The sequence below is a fragment of the Maniola hyperantus genome, chromosome 10 (genome assembly GCF_902806685.2).
Source record: "Maniola hyperantus chromosome 10, iAphHyp1.2, whole genome shotgun sequence".
Classification (NCBI taxonomy): domain Eukaryota; kingdom Metazoa; phylum Arthropoda; class Insecta; order Lepidoptera; family Nymphalidae; genus Maniola; species Maniola hyperantus.
The window spans coordinates 10,420,939-10,435,686 of NC_048545.1; the positions used below are offsets into that span (position 1 = coordinate 10,420,939).

The window sequence follows — 14,748 nt, forward strand, 5'->3', positions numbered from 1 at the left end:
CTGGACAGCCAGGCTGATCCGCTGCGCAAAAAATGAGCCAGCCCTTCTGTCACCAGTTGAGGCTATTAATCGCGGTGAAATGTCTCGTAAAAAATTTTTAGCACTAAGACTCCATGGCCCCAGGGTCTCCACGGCAAACGGCACAAAAATGTAACTCTCTATAAGAGAGGCATACTTGCGCCGCTTGCCGTTTTCAGCTGTTTCTGCTGCGGCTCCCGGTCTTGATGCTGTCTTCCTGAATATTCTAAATATATTCTTATCCATACTAATATTATAAATGCGAAAGTGACCTGTCTGTCTGTCTGCCTGCTAGCCTTTCACGGCCCATCCGTCCAACCGATTTTGATGAAAGGTACAGATATAGCTTGCATCCCGAGGAAGGACATAGGATACCTTTTATGCCGGAAAATCAAAGAGTTCCCACGAGATTTTCAAAAAGCTATATCCACGCGGACGAAGTCGCGGGCATCAGCTAGTATTCTATAAGTTCAAAAATAGGAACTTCATTCTATTTAATTTTTCAATAGTTTCAGGTTCTATTGCCGGTTAGGTTAGTATTTAAATACAGGTACCTAAAATTACATAAAGGCGCACCGGAAAGAGCGTTAGCAGGTCTTCCAGTCTCCCCATTAGATGGACGGACGACATTAGACTAGTCGCAGGGAGCCGCTGAATTCAGGCGGCGCAAGACAGTGGCGTGTGGAAGCCCTACAAGAGACCTATGTCAAGCAGTGGACGACTATTGATTGATGATAATGATAACGAAGTTACACAACGTGATACGAACAATAATTACGCGTCCATAGTAAATGATAGAATAATGACATACAATTTTCAAGCATCAAACTAATATAGGTATCAAATAATATTATGTTATATTGTACTATATCTTTCCTAATGTTCCGTGCAGAAAAGGATTGCATTACTTTTAAACATATCAATTAAGATTAGATATTAATAGTTTACAAAGCCTGTGCCCTGTGGTGTGTTTTACTAATCTGTAGATATCATACTTGGAATTTATCAACACAGACTCTCTCGAGATCGTACATAATCAAACAGCTGTCAGCCCCGATAACATAATGTATTTTCATTTAATCGTTAATATTAAATTTATAATTATTATAATTTATTCATTTGAAAATAGTCAATCCAATATTAAAGCGATGTGTCATAATATCATACCGGACGCATATCTGTTCCAGTTGAGAGATCTTGATCATTAACTACTACAGAGATACATATAGCATTACTAGGTTTTACTTGTTAATTGGCAGTTATCCTTCTTCATTTCTTTGTCGATAACAGTTCTTTTGAAGAATACATAAGATATACTCATCAATTGTCAATTCTTGATGTCAATTCTTGATGTCAATTCTTTAGAAACACCCAATTTTACTTTCTTAATGATTTTGAAATTTCGCTTGGTTCCTAATGGTCATTTAGCTATTAAAATGTATAATACTAACTTACCATCATAACTAAATATCATTATTTATTTGATTCTTGTAATTTTCCTTAGATCTGTTTCATACTTCACTTAAACACATCAGTCAAGAAAATTAAAAACAAATATACGAAAGTGAATTATTGAGTAAAAATAGACACAGTATGTACCTAGCTATAGCAAAAGTGGTACTGATTCTAAGTACAACTAAATTTTAGAACATACCTACCTACGCATCCTCTTCTTACTAAGGTAATATGAAAAGGACAGACACAGTTTGACAGTTTTAAATTTAATTTAGAGCCGTCAAACCTCGTCACTTTAGCTGCTAGTCGTGAGCCTATTGTTTAAGTTTGTAGCGTGCACAAATTTAATCAATTCTTTAAATGAAAAATTTTTGTTCTGTACTTTTATTGCAATATTAAAAAGAAAAAGATGTATAGATACCTACTCTAAATTTAGTTTAGAGAAAGACAACATAATTGGCGCCATTGTTACATGAAGTATTTGAAGATATTTGAAGTGGAACCTTTTTTGCATTTAAAGTTACTTAAAGCTGAGTTGAGACAGATGTCACAATTTTAGCTCATTAGTTCTACTGTCTACCAGTAGCTTTCAAGATGCTGTGGCTGGAGCAAGTAAATCTAGACGTACTTGTAACACGACGCTAAGTACGTCTCAGTGTCAGGAACTACAATTTCCTCTAAAGAACTTCTGTTAAGAATAAACTAGAAGAAGAATAAAAGAAAAATAAAAATCTTCTTTAAACTAAAACTACCTATATACCTATCTACTACAAATATATATGTATGAGGCGGTGATAGCTTAGAGGTTACGTTGGTCTCCTATTCGGGAGGTCATGAGTATAATCCCTGGCATGCGCCTAAAATTATCGGAGTATGTGCATTTTCAGCAATAAAATATCACTTGCTTTAACGGTGAAAGAAAACATCGTGAGGAAACCTACATTCTAGTGTTGTGCATAATTCTGTTATCGCATTGAGCCAGCAGCGTGGCGGAATATGGCCTAAAACCCTTCTTATTCTGAGAGGAGACCCGTGCCTGAAGCGAGTTTTCGATGGGTTAGTGATGATGATGATCAATGTACCTATTGTAAACGTACCTCTATAGTCTATAGCTAAAATTTCTGATACACATTACATACATTTATATACATAGATATTTTTTGGTAAAGATATTTGTTTTGAGTATTTAAAACATGGTTTTCAAATACAATATAATTTATGCACATATTTTTTCAGTTGCAATTCAATTTACCAACTGCAGTCGTTTTTAGATTTATCGTTTTTACAGCCCATTTTGTAGAACTGTTAATAAAGTGCTATTAATAAAACGAGTTCAATAAACATTTATCTAACGTGTCAAAAATTTATTCGACATGAATAAATAAATAATAAATAATAATAACAGTCTTAAACATTTCAGTTGCAGTGTTTATAGTATCAACTACAAACTCCTTCATCATTTTCATACTGTATAAAGAGTTTACTAAGTAGGTATGCGTTTCACAAACAAAATGTCAATCCATACTTCCATACTATAAATATTTTAAATGCGAATGTGTGTCTGTCGGTCTGCTAGCTTTTCGTGACTGAATCGCTCAACCGATATTGATGAAATTCGGTATAAAGGTAACGCATCCCGGGGAAGGAAAAATCAAACAGTTCCCATGGAAATTTAACTCCACGCGGGTGGAGCCGCGAGCATCATCTAGTTAAAAATAAAAGATAAGGTAAATATTCCAATTAATAGGTTAAAAATATAAAGTTGAGCTCGAACACTTTCCGTACGTCAATTAAACGACTCGTGAAATCGTTTTAAATAAAAGAAAATACCTATAACGAAGAATTTTAATCAAAAGAGGCATAAAAGCTGAGAGCACGTGCATGTTTTAACATTTCCAATTGCTGTACAATTAAATATACGAATCAGGGATAATAACAATTGGGAGTAACAAGCTGGATATGCGATACGAGTTCAAGTGGAATTTACCAATTTATTCAAACCACCCCTTTTGCCAATTTAACTCTCTGCAAACGTACCTACTGGTATCGTATGGTCAGAGTGATCATTAATTTTTAATTAGGACTCCTAATTAACATTATTTTACTAACGGATTTTTTTTAATCTGTCGCCAAGTCGAGCAATAAAAGTTTTATCGAATGTGCGTTTCACGAATGTATTCAGTGAATAAATCCCGAGTTTTCTAATGTCTTAAAGTAAAACATTATTATTTGGAAGGTACCTATTACCTACTTTTCGCAAGCATTGGAATCGCTTATTAATGTTATACCGGTAGGATTAGCCTGGAATATTGATAGTAAAAGTAGTGACGCGCCCCTGGTTTTACGACACTGTACTGTAAATAATTAATTACCTTTTCAATCAATTAGTGTTCTTTTTAAAAAGTTCATCCAGAGAGCTCATTGTGATACGTGTAATCTCAATATGAAACAAAAACAGAAGTGAAAACTTAAAACTATGAACGAACGGTACAAGAGATGGCTGATTTTTCTCATATGTTATGTATTGGTGATATAATTGAACGCGAACCATGGCCTGTAGCGAGTAATAAAAAAGTCAATATGTATTCCTCGCAAAGAAAACGGCATGATAAAGGAAAATTATCCCACGTACAAATGTCGTCTACGACTACGAGTTTTCCTATTTATTATTGCTTAATCTTATAACCGAGATATCATACCACGTTCTGTTATTATTTACCAAGCTTTTACCCGATTTAATTTCGGCCCTTCCTTTTTGTTACGGAATTCATTACATTATATTATTGTCCTAATACGTAGATTCAGTCTATAGAATCCATAGAAAAAGCTAGTTCAAATATGTGAAGCACTGATTTATAAACCACTTATAACTATGGCACCATGTCAGTCCGTACACAGAACCAGACTACGAGACCAATCCAATTGCAGCGGGGAGTATGACAGGGAGACGTAATCTCCCCGAAGCCCTAATACCACAGCTTAGGAAGACATCGCACGAGTCGCAGGGTGCCGCTGGATTCAGGCGGCGCAAGACCGTGGCGTGTGGAAGTCCCTACAAGAGACCTATGTCCAGCAGTGGATGTCTATTGGTTAATGATTTAGGTTCTTTTAAAATCCCGTAGGAACTCTTTGTTCTCTAGGATAAACAGGACTTTATATCACTATCCAAGTCTTTAACTATAACCATGCAAAACATCTCGTTGATCCGTTTCTTTGTTGCAGCGAGATTAAAGGACAAACCTGCCAATAAATAAATAAACAAACAAACACACTTTCGCATATTTTATGATAATAAGTAATATGGATAGTGATATTATGAACTTACTTACTTTAACTCGTATGAATTTATAAAAACCTTTTGATATTTATAATATTCTATTATTATAAATAGTCTGCAGCTGAAGTCAAGTGAATAAAAGTAAAAAGAAATCGCGGTGAATCTTGAAAGGAACTGAAGTTCCTTTGAACGGCTATGTTAGCTTTAAAGCAGTTCCGTTTTGCACATCTATGGCGATGTTCATTTGATCTATATTTATCTTTAAAAACTGTCTGAATGTCGCTTTATAGAAACTCAATATTTTATTTAAAATTATTTTATGCAATGCATAATTTTTATTGATGCCTAGATACTTTCTCTCTCTAAATCTAAATCTAATCTAAATCAGCCTGTGCTGTCCCACGTCTGGGCAAAGGCCTCCCTCCGATCCTTCCACAATTTTCTATTTCGTGCCTCTTCAGGCCACGTAACTGTAAATTTATCTAATTCATCACGCCAACGTCGTCTCGGCCGACCACGCTGGCGTTGATGATTCTGGGGCGTCCAAAAAGAAGCAGATTTTGCCCATAACTCATCTGGCATACGGCACACATGACCTGCCCAGTCCCATTTGAGTAAAGCTGCTGCAAGGCCAACGTCAGCTACTCGCGTTTTGGAACGTATAGCAGAATTCCTTTTCTCTCTCTCGTCAGTAAAAAATAATTTTGACATAAAACGTCTTTTCAATTTTTATATGGGTACTTAGTTATTAAATTGGAAAAATAATAATAAGGAAATAATAATACAGACTCGAGATCTCGATACAATGGCCAATAAAGTTTTATTACTCGTACAGGTACCTCTACGTAATAAATATCAAAATACCGGAATACCGGTAGTGTTTTCTACTAAGTATGTAGGAATCAAATCAAAATAAATTTATTTCAGGTAGGGCAACTAGTGTTCTTATTCTACGTCTCTGTGACACTGCACTTTGCAAAGGTTCGAAATGCAGATTCTACTGAAAAGATCCGGCAAGAAACTCAGCAGTTGATCTTTTCAAATCTCTACAAGAGACCTATGTCCAGCAGTGGACGTCTATCGGTCTATGATGATGGTGATGATTCTCTTTATTTATTTTGTTTATTCAACTGAAAATTACCACAATGAGCTTCTAATTTAAATTAGAGTTTATAATAATGTGTACATAACAAAATTATTTAGCTTTACAAAGCTACTTGTGAAAGCGAAATATAATTAATCTCCCTATATTTCTTTGCTCAGTGGTTCGAAAAATAAAAGGGCGTTTATGAAAACATCAGAAATTTTTTCTCTTGTTAAATACTTTGTATGTTTGCACAGCATCCTGTTTATGTTAATTTGTATTTATCGACCGACTCATAACAAAGTCTAAATTAATTAATTGATCCATTGTGTTAATTAGTCAAAGTCAAAGCATTTGTTCAATTGTCCACTTTTTGATTGTCCATTGTTGAATTTGTAAGATGGACAAATGTTCATGGGCGGCGGTAATCACTTAACATCAGGTGACCCGCCTGCTCGTTTTCTCGCTATATATATTTTAAAAAAAAAAGATAAATTATGTAATGGTAATAATTCATTCATCTTCATCATCAACCCATCGTCGGCTTACTACTGAGAACAGGCCTCCTCTCAGAATGAAAGTGTTGACGCCTTAACCATCAGGCTATCAGCAGTTACAGATTATGTAGATGATTAATGCTCATTTACTACCAACTACTGTACACAGCAGAAAATAATTTACATCGGCCTTTAGAATGACATTTCAGGTTTGTAGAGCGTTGTCTCTGTCACTCATACGTATATGACGTTTTGTTGGTCTCAATGACAAAGACAATGCTCTACAAAATATCTGCTATCTCCTTCTAAAGTATTATAAGTTATTACGTATTATTTGTACGAATATTATGACATCAAAGCTAGGACGCGGAATCGAAAATAATGTAGGTTATTGTTATCTTTGTATTTTTCTCGCGCTTATTTTTGGGGAACAGATGTCACATGCTCGTGCCCCCAATTCATTTGAGGATATTGTCAACAATTTTTTTTTGTATATCACGTATGTACGTGATTGTTATGTTAATCTGTTTATTATTATCACACGTGTTTGTAAATAAATCTGTAACTTTATTTACAATATAAGTATAGATTATTTTGATTTTGGTAGGTGTATTGTTAGATTTCTTTGGATTTTTACAAAAAAATAATATGTTGATTTCAATCGATCACTAAACATTCTTTAAAATTTGAACAGCCCATACGGTGAAGATATAATATGGGTAGCATTGAATTTTCAATTAAAATTAAATAACGTAAGCCGTGGCCTCTATTGCGCATGTAATTAATTAAAATATTAGCTTTGAACATTCATAAATTAGAATTTAATATGACATGCAGGATATTATGAGTGGGATCTAATGTAGCAATCATGCGCAAACGCAATACTCTTACGTAATGATCGTAGAAACTATTTTTGTTGGGATTTTCAAAATTAATGGCCAATTTCACGTGGAAATGCAGGTCCTGTGCGTGTCAGACTCAACACGCCTAAGGTACCTACAGTGCGACAAAGCTATCGTGGCGCGTGGCGAAAATCGGAACTAACGTTGCCGTCAAGTGTCCCCTTTGTTCTTGTTTGAATATTCTAAGCTTTTGTTTTCCAACAGCGCCCCCCGTCAATGTCATTCAAGTGCCAAGAGAGCCTTGTTACAGTATAGTGTTCGGTATCAATGCAAGTTGCTAAAGATGTAGCTTTAGTTTTAAACAATTGCCAATCACAAAATTAACAATGTAAGGTAATGGGTATCCATACTACCATACTAATAATTATAAATGTGAAAGTGTGTCTATTGTCTGTCTGTCTGCTAGCTTTTCACGGCCCAGCAATTTAACCGATCATGATGAAATTGATATTTGATACAGAGTTAACTTACATCCCGGGGACGGATATAGGCTACTTTTTATCCCGCAAAATCAAAGAGTTCCCACGGGATTTTTAAAAAACCTAAATCCACGCAGATGAAGTTACGGGCATCGTCTAGTTTTGAATAAATAGTTTGACATTGAAGGTCATTATTTTGTAAGCGGTAGGTGGTTTTTTCCAAAAACTATGTAAGAAACCTTTGTTTTAAAATACCTACCTATTCAACGGGGCATCACTCGAAGGGATGATCGAAAATTGTTATTTGGCTCTCGCTTTTTATATTCGTCTATTCTATTTTACCTTAATTAGGTATTTTCATTTAAATATTATGCTTCTTACGGTACTTATAATTTATTTTTGAAATGACTGTGAAAAACAGCCAGACAAACCGACAGAAGAACACATTGAATTTTAAAAGTTGTTTTACCGAAAGCCTAAAACATTCTCCGAGAAAAATTCAACTTGGTGAAATCGTGAATATTTTATTCAAGTTACTTTGTATTTGATTTTTTTACTGTAAAAATAAATTACAACTTTTTTGGAATCCGTCGCTGTGTTTTTAACAAGAAAATCGGGGAATTGTTGAGAATGTATGAATGAGCGACTTTATTTCCCATTCAAACAAGAACCTCAGCTGAATTGTTCAGTTTATAGGACTATAAAAGAGGCACTGGAACTCAAATGCAGTCATGCATTAAATAGTTATGTACCTTGTTAAGAGACGCTTTAAGTAGACGAATAAATTGAAATGATTGTATGCCTGAGCTGAGGACATTTCTCGTGTATAAGAATTGACCTTTTTGATTGTCTACGATTTTATTATTTCGAAATTATTTAAGTAGAGATTTCTTTTTTCGCAGCGCTCCGGGGTGAGCAGGATTGTACGCTTGCCTCAAGAGGCACCTTGTAAAGAGCAGGCCCAGAAATCAGTGTCAAAAGTTTAAATTAGTTTTATAATAAACAAAAGATGTTTAGAACTCCAGATAGGCGAAGCATATACATTCTTAGTTTAAAAAGTGAAGACAATTCGTATAAAGTTTATGACACGCACGCGCGTAGCGGCACAAATCACATAGATACGGCGCAGTGTTTGGGAAAAACGACACCTACGAGAATGCTTATCATTTGCCGTCTATAGAAGTCGTTGATAAAACCTATACATCTTAGAGCAGTCACAAACGGGCAGTTCGAAATATTTAATCCTCGAACAACGTAAACGGACCATTTCAGCAGTTGTTCTCAATCACTCTAACAGTTGACAATTTCAACTGCAGTTGCAACTGCAGACCACTAAGAGCGGCCGCAACTGCTCGGAAGTCTCATGTGTGACAATGAATGGTAATTCATTTTGCAGTCGCAGCTTGAAGGAGTCAGTCATGATTGTTTCAATCAAGGCAGAAAGCAAAACGAGCCGACCTCCGTAGGGAAACGATGGTCGAGAAGGTGAAGCTTTTTTATCAAGCACCTTCTTAAAATTATTACCCATCTGTACGTATTACTTATTCTTTGATGTATTTTCGTAATGTTACTTTTTACAAGAAGATATGTATGCCATTTATCTGGTATCAATTTTAAATTGTAACTTATATAATATAAGTAGCTAACCAATTCGATTCAAACATTCAATTGAAATTTTAGATGTGCCTTTATCTAAATTACAATGCTCGTTCGGAATGGATGAAAGAACAATATGGAGGGAAGGTAATACGGTGAATATACGCTTATGTCTTATTCAGTTATGAGTTATTATTGAATGAGCGCGATGAAAATATATTCATGAGTCAAGTCTCGTGTAACTCACAACTCGATATTATCCAAATTATACTGCTTATTTCCACATTTAGGACTTGTAAAGAGTTTGATCTTTTAGACGTTTGTAATTTTATACCAAGACGTTTATTGAACAACTAGCTTATGCCCGCGACTTCGTCCGCGTGGACTACATCATATCCCTGTTTTACGCCCTTAGAGGTTGACAAAAGTCTTTCTTACATGAAACCTATAGAATTTAAATTTAATTTATAATCTGTTGGCGGTTCCGTAACAAATAAAATAAATAAAATAATTAGCGTTTCATTTGATCAGCCATCTATATAATCTATACCTACTGATACTGGTCCATAGCTTTTTACTTTGGTCAAATATAGCTCAAACTTTAAAGTAAATCTATATGAATTCGTCCTGCAATAACCTATAGGTATTAGTTCACCACGTAATCTATCAATCTCCGCGCCACGGCGGATAAACCTCGCGCGGATACGTGACATTTAACTAACGTCAACGTGGAACATCGATTTACTTGCGGACTCGATACTTTGTAAACTAGTTTTCAAATATTTTTCAAACAAAATTTAGCTTGAAACTGAATCCTACTTATCCTAGTTCCACTCCCATTCCGTTCCGCTACCATTTACTCTGGTTCCTCTAGAATTTCTTGTAGATAGGGAACTATTCAAAAGAAACCGCCCTAAGAGAACATTCGATCTATCATTGGTGCCAGTTTGCTTACAATCTATTCAAACGCTATAAGCCGGCAATTACCCAGTACTATGTACCTATGAAATGAGACGTTAGTTTGTTTTAGAGATCTAGTTAGCAAGCGCAGATGCGTCATGTTTGCTCACTCCTGGTTTCCAGCCAAATGTTTTGTACTTACAACGCGACGGGGCTCTCCTTTAGAATTTACAATTTATTATTTGTATTGTACTTTCGGGATTCCGAAAATTTACTTACCTAAAGTTTCTGATCCACTAGAAGCAGCCATCGCTAAACAGGGCACGGCTATGGTTGCACTGAGCAATGGCTTGGTGCAATCATAGCGTGGCTTTCTCTTTAATTTAATATGGCAGGTCTAAATATATCGCTATCCCTTTCATAATGCTTTCTCTTTTGCACATCAGAACCCCACTAGGATTTTCAGATATTCCATACATTCAGAGAATCCGGAGCCAGTTGACTAATTTATATAATAAATAAGAGTTCTTAAAAATAGCGTAATTCTGTTTGCAAGAAATAAAATGTAAAGAATTAGAAATTGCTCTACAAAACTAACAATTTGCATTAATTCACATTAAGTTCTAATAAAACCTCGCAATTACCATAATAATATGAAAGAATAATTTCTTTATGCTTTAAAATGTATTCAAAAGCTAACAGTATGAACAGAAAATGTTATCTTGTATTACGATTTGTATGAACTTTTTCTACCTAACCCAACTAAAACACAGGTTTGCGCGTTTTCCGCCAAGAAGTCCCCTTTTACACTGCCTCTTCTCTTTCAGAGCACTCCCCTCACACCTTCCAACAGCATTGGGATCCTTGGAGTCCACATTTCGAGCGAGGTTCAATTCCGCGATCATTTGGAAAGCAAGGCCAAATTAGCCTCCAAAAAGCTTGGGGTGCTAAACAGAGCAAAGCGGTACTTCGCGCCCGAGGATAGGCTCCTACTCTATAAGGCGCAAGTCCGCCCTCACATGGAGTACTGCTCCCACCTTTGGGCTGGAGCACCCCAGTACCAACTCCTTCCATTTGATCAGATCCAAAGGCGGGCTGTTCGACTTGTGGACGATCCCAAACTAACCGGCTCGTTGGAAAGCCTGGAGCACCGCAGAGACGTTAGCTCTCTATGCGTGTTCTATCGCCTGTATAATGGGGAGTGCTCTGAAGAGCTTTTTGACCTCATTCCACCCTCTTTTTTCTACAACCGCACCGCGCGCCACCGTAAGGAATTTCACCCTCACCATCTGGGTGTCTGGTGCACTTCGACCGTCCGCTGCGCCAGATCCTTCTTTCCACGCACGTGCAAACTGTGGAACCAACTCCCATCGGCGGTGTTCCCACTAGATTATAACATGGGATTATTCAAGGGGCGGACCAACAAATTCCTAAAAGGCCGGCAACGCATCGGCGGCTCCTCTGGTGCTGCAAATGTTCATGGGCGGCGGTAATCACTTAACATCAGGTGACCCGCCTGCTCGCTTGCTCGCTATATCTATTTAAAAAAAAAAACCTTCATTTTCAACATCCCTACCTACCGCCCACGGCGACTCACTACTGAGTCAACGGGTATACCTACTCTCAGAATGAGAAGGTCGGGCATAGGTCCACCACGCTGGCCAAATGCGGATAAGCAGACTTCACACATCTTGGAGAACTCTCAGAGATGCAGATTTCTTCACGATGTACTTAAAACGCACATAGCTCCGAAAAATTAGAAGCGCGTGCCCGGGACCGAACCACGCGTTCCCAACTAAGAGGTCTTCTTAACCACTTGGCTATCACCATTTACTGGCCCACTAGGTATATACAAACAATCCTTTAGGGCCATTATGAAGCATTTACTATGTAAATGCAACGGGTTGTATGTATTTGCGAATTTTTAGGAAGAAGTCTGTGACTGATTGAGTGACTGACTGACTGACTGACTGACGTACAGCTCAAACAACATACTGGATTGTTCGGGCTGAAATTTGGCATGCAGATAGCTATTATGACTTAGACATCCGTTAAGAAAGTTCAACCCCTAAGGGGCTAAAATAGGAGTTTGAAATTTGTGTAGTCCACGCGGACGAAGTTGCGGGTGACAAATTTAGATAAAGAGAGAAGTTAAGACAGTGGGCTTTAATAGTGATGATAAATTAAATCCAATGATTACTAATGAAAGTTATCATTTATCAATTATTTGTCAGGTAAGGCCAAATACTAAGTAATTAAAAATCAAGCAAAGCATCTGCTGTATTATTTCAAAGTAAGAATCCTAATCATCTAAACAGGCTTCTATAATAATTAGAAGCTAACAACCTAGTGTTTACTTTTATCTCAATGTATAAAATAAATAGCACAAGAGGGTAGGTGATAAATACAGAAGTAAAACCAACCAAGTCGAATAATAACTGAATTGTATTTGTTCAGCATTGATCTATTTATATTAAAATGAATCTACCACCCATTTCGCTAAGGTGTTTAGTCATGGAGAAGAAAGGGCAAAGAAACTCCATAACACACATCTTTTAAAACAACTAGAACGTTGAGTAAAGTAGTAGGTACATATTTGGTACACAGTTACAACAGGTAACCTATAAAAGGCAAATGATTACATTACATTATAATACAATATAAGAATACTTAACTTCAGTAAGGTCCGCTGTGTTTGCTCTGGGCTGTCGATACAAGACTGTCCCCTCTCTGTCGAGGTAGGGTACTTTTATAACACTGCCATCGCAAACAAGGCGGATATCGACTATCACATGATCTTAATATTAATCATTATTTATTTTAAGTTTGTTGACAAAAGGTATGTTGACACACCCAATTTACAATAATAAAATCAGTGACATTGATGGTCTACGTATTAATAATTTACAATAATAATAAGCGACTTAAATTGTCAGTTTACACAACATTATTATTTCACATAATAGCTATTGCCAACTGTATGTTGACAATAGCTTAGTATAATGTCACTCTTAGTACATTGACAGTATTTAATTTACAATGAATAATTAGTTACCAGTATTGAAAATTCACATAATATTATTTATCGTATTGTCACATTCCTAGATATTAAATTGGACAACAATTAAGAATATAAAACACTATTAAATCATAATCCTTCGGGCTGGGTAACATTGACGTTGATATCCTGTCGCGGGATAACGATTCTGTTTAAATTATTACTACAAATATTTATTGTAGACTCCAAGTTTATGATTGGGTCAATTTTAGCATAATAATTTGGATATATTTTTATCCTGATATGACACGGCCATACTGACAAGTACTTCGCTCCCGAAGTACATAGGAAAATACGAAGAAAGAAAAGACAAGGCCAACAAATGATTACTTAGTACTAGCAATGATTAGCGCCAGGCAGACCTAACTAACTTTGTCCAATTGGGAATCTTTACATTTGTCTCACATGGGAATCTTAACATTTGTCTCGTATGGGAATTTTAGCATTTGTCTCATATGGGCATCTTATCGATATCCCTTACGGGAACTTTAGCATTTGTCTCATATGGGCATCTTATCGATATCCCTTACGGGAATTTTAGCATTTGTCTCATATAAAATTTTTAACATTTGACCCATATGAGAATCTTAACATTTTGTCCCATTGGGAGTCTTAACATTTGTCACATAGTGAGTCTTAACATTTTGTCCCATTGGGAGTCTTAACATTTTGTCACATAGTGAGTCTTAACATTTTGTCCCATTGGGAGTCTTAACATTTGTCACATAGTGAGTCTTTTTGTCACATAGTGAGTCTTAACATTTTGTCCCATTGGGAGTCTTAACATTTTGTATCATATGCCAAAAATTTTTTTTTTTTTTTTTTTTTTTTTCTTTCTTTTTTTTCTTTTTTTTTTTTTCTCTGTTCTGCTTTTGTCATTTAGCATAAATTATTAGTATGTTTTATTACAATTCGGCCATCTTGATAAGTACTTCGTTCCCGAAGTACATAGGAAAATAGAAAAATGCAGCCAGTGAACTTAAATGAACAGCGGCAACAAAAGTACCGACATAAAAAAATATAAGATTGCTCCATTCACAAAATGATATTCAATGATTCAATGTCAATGTTACTGTCATAAAAACTAGAATAGCTAGACGTCAGACCAAAATTAGAGTAGAAGAGAATATGAATGTTTTTGTTGATTATGTCTTATAAACAAGTGTAGTGTATGTACATCAAACCAACTCAAAACAAGAATAAATTGATAACACGTAACGTAGGTATTTATAAAATTAAAATGTTCTGATAGCATTACTAAACAGAAAAAAACTTAAGCAGGTAATCTGTCTTACGTTGCTAAAAAAAAAGTAATTTAGCTAAATAATAAAAGTTACTTGAATGGACCATCTCTTTTGTGTTGTTTTAAGAGAAGAAAAATGGTTGAGTTATTTTAAGAAGCAAAATAAATAAATAAATATAGTTTATGTTTAAGTTACATAAATCAGAATAAGGTAATTTCTTCAAGTTTCGAGTTGTAAGTACGATGCAATTTCTCAAAAGCAAACCTACTGATTTGATTAGTATTATTGTTTCGGTATA

General features: G+C 35.7%; 1 protein-coding gene across 2 annotated transcripts in view; it reads left to right on the top strand.

Moving 5' to 3' along the window:
* Positions 1-14,748, top strand: part of Sol1 — a 267,617-nt gene that overhangs the window by 86,606 nt on the left and 166,263 nt on the right. The gene's annotated exons all lie outside the window — the stretch shown is intronic.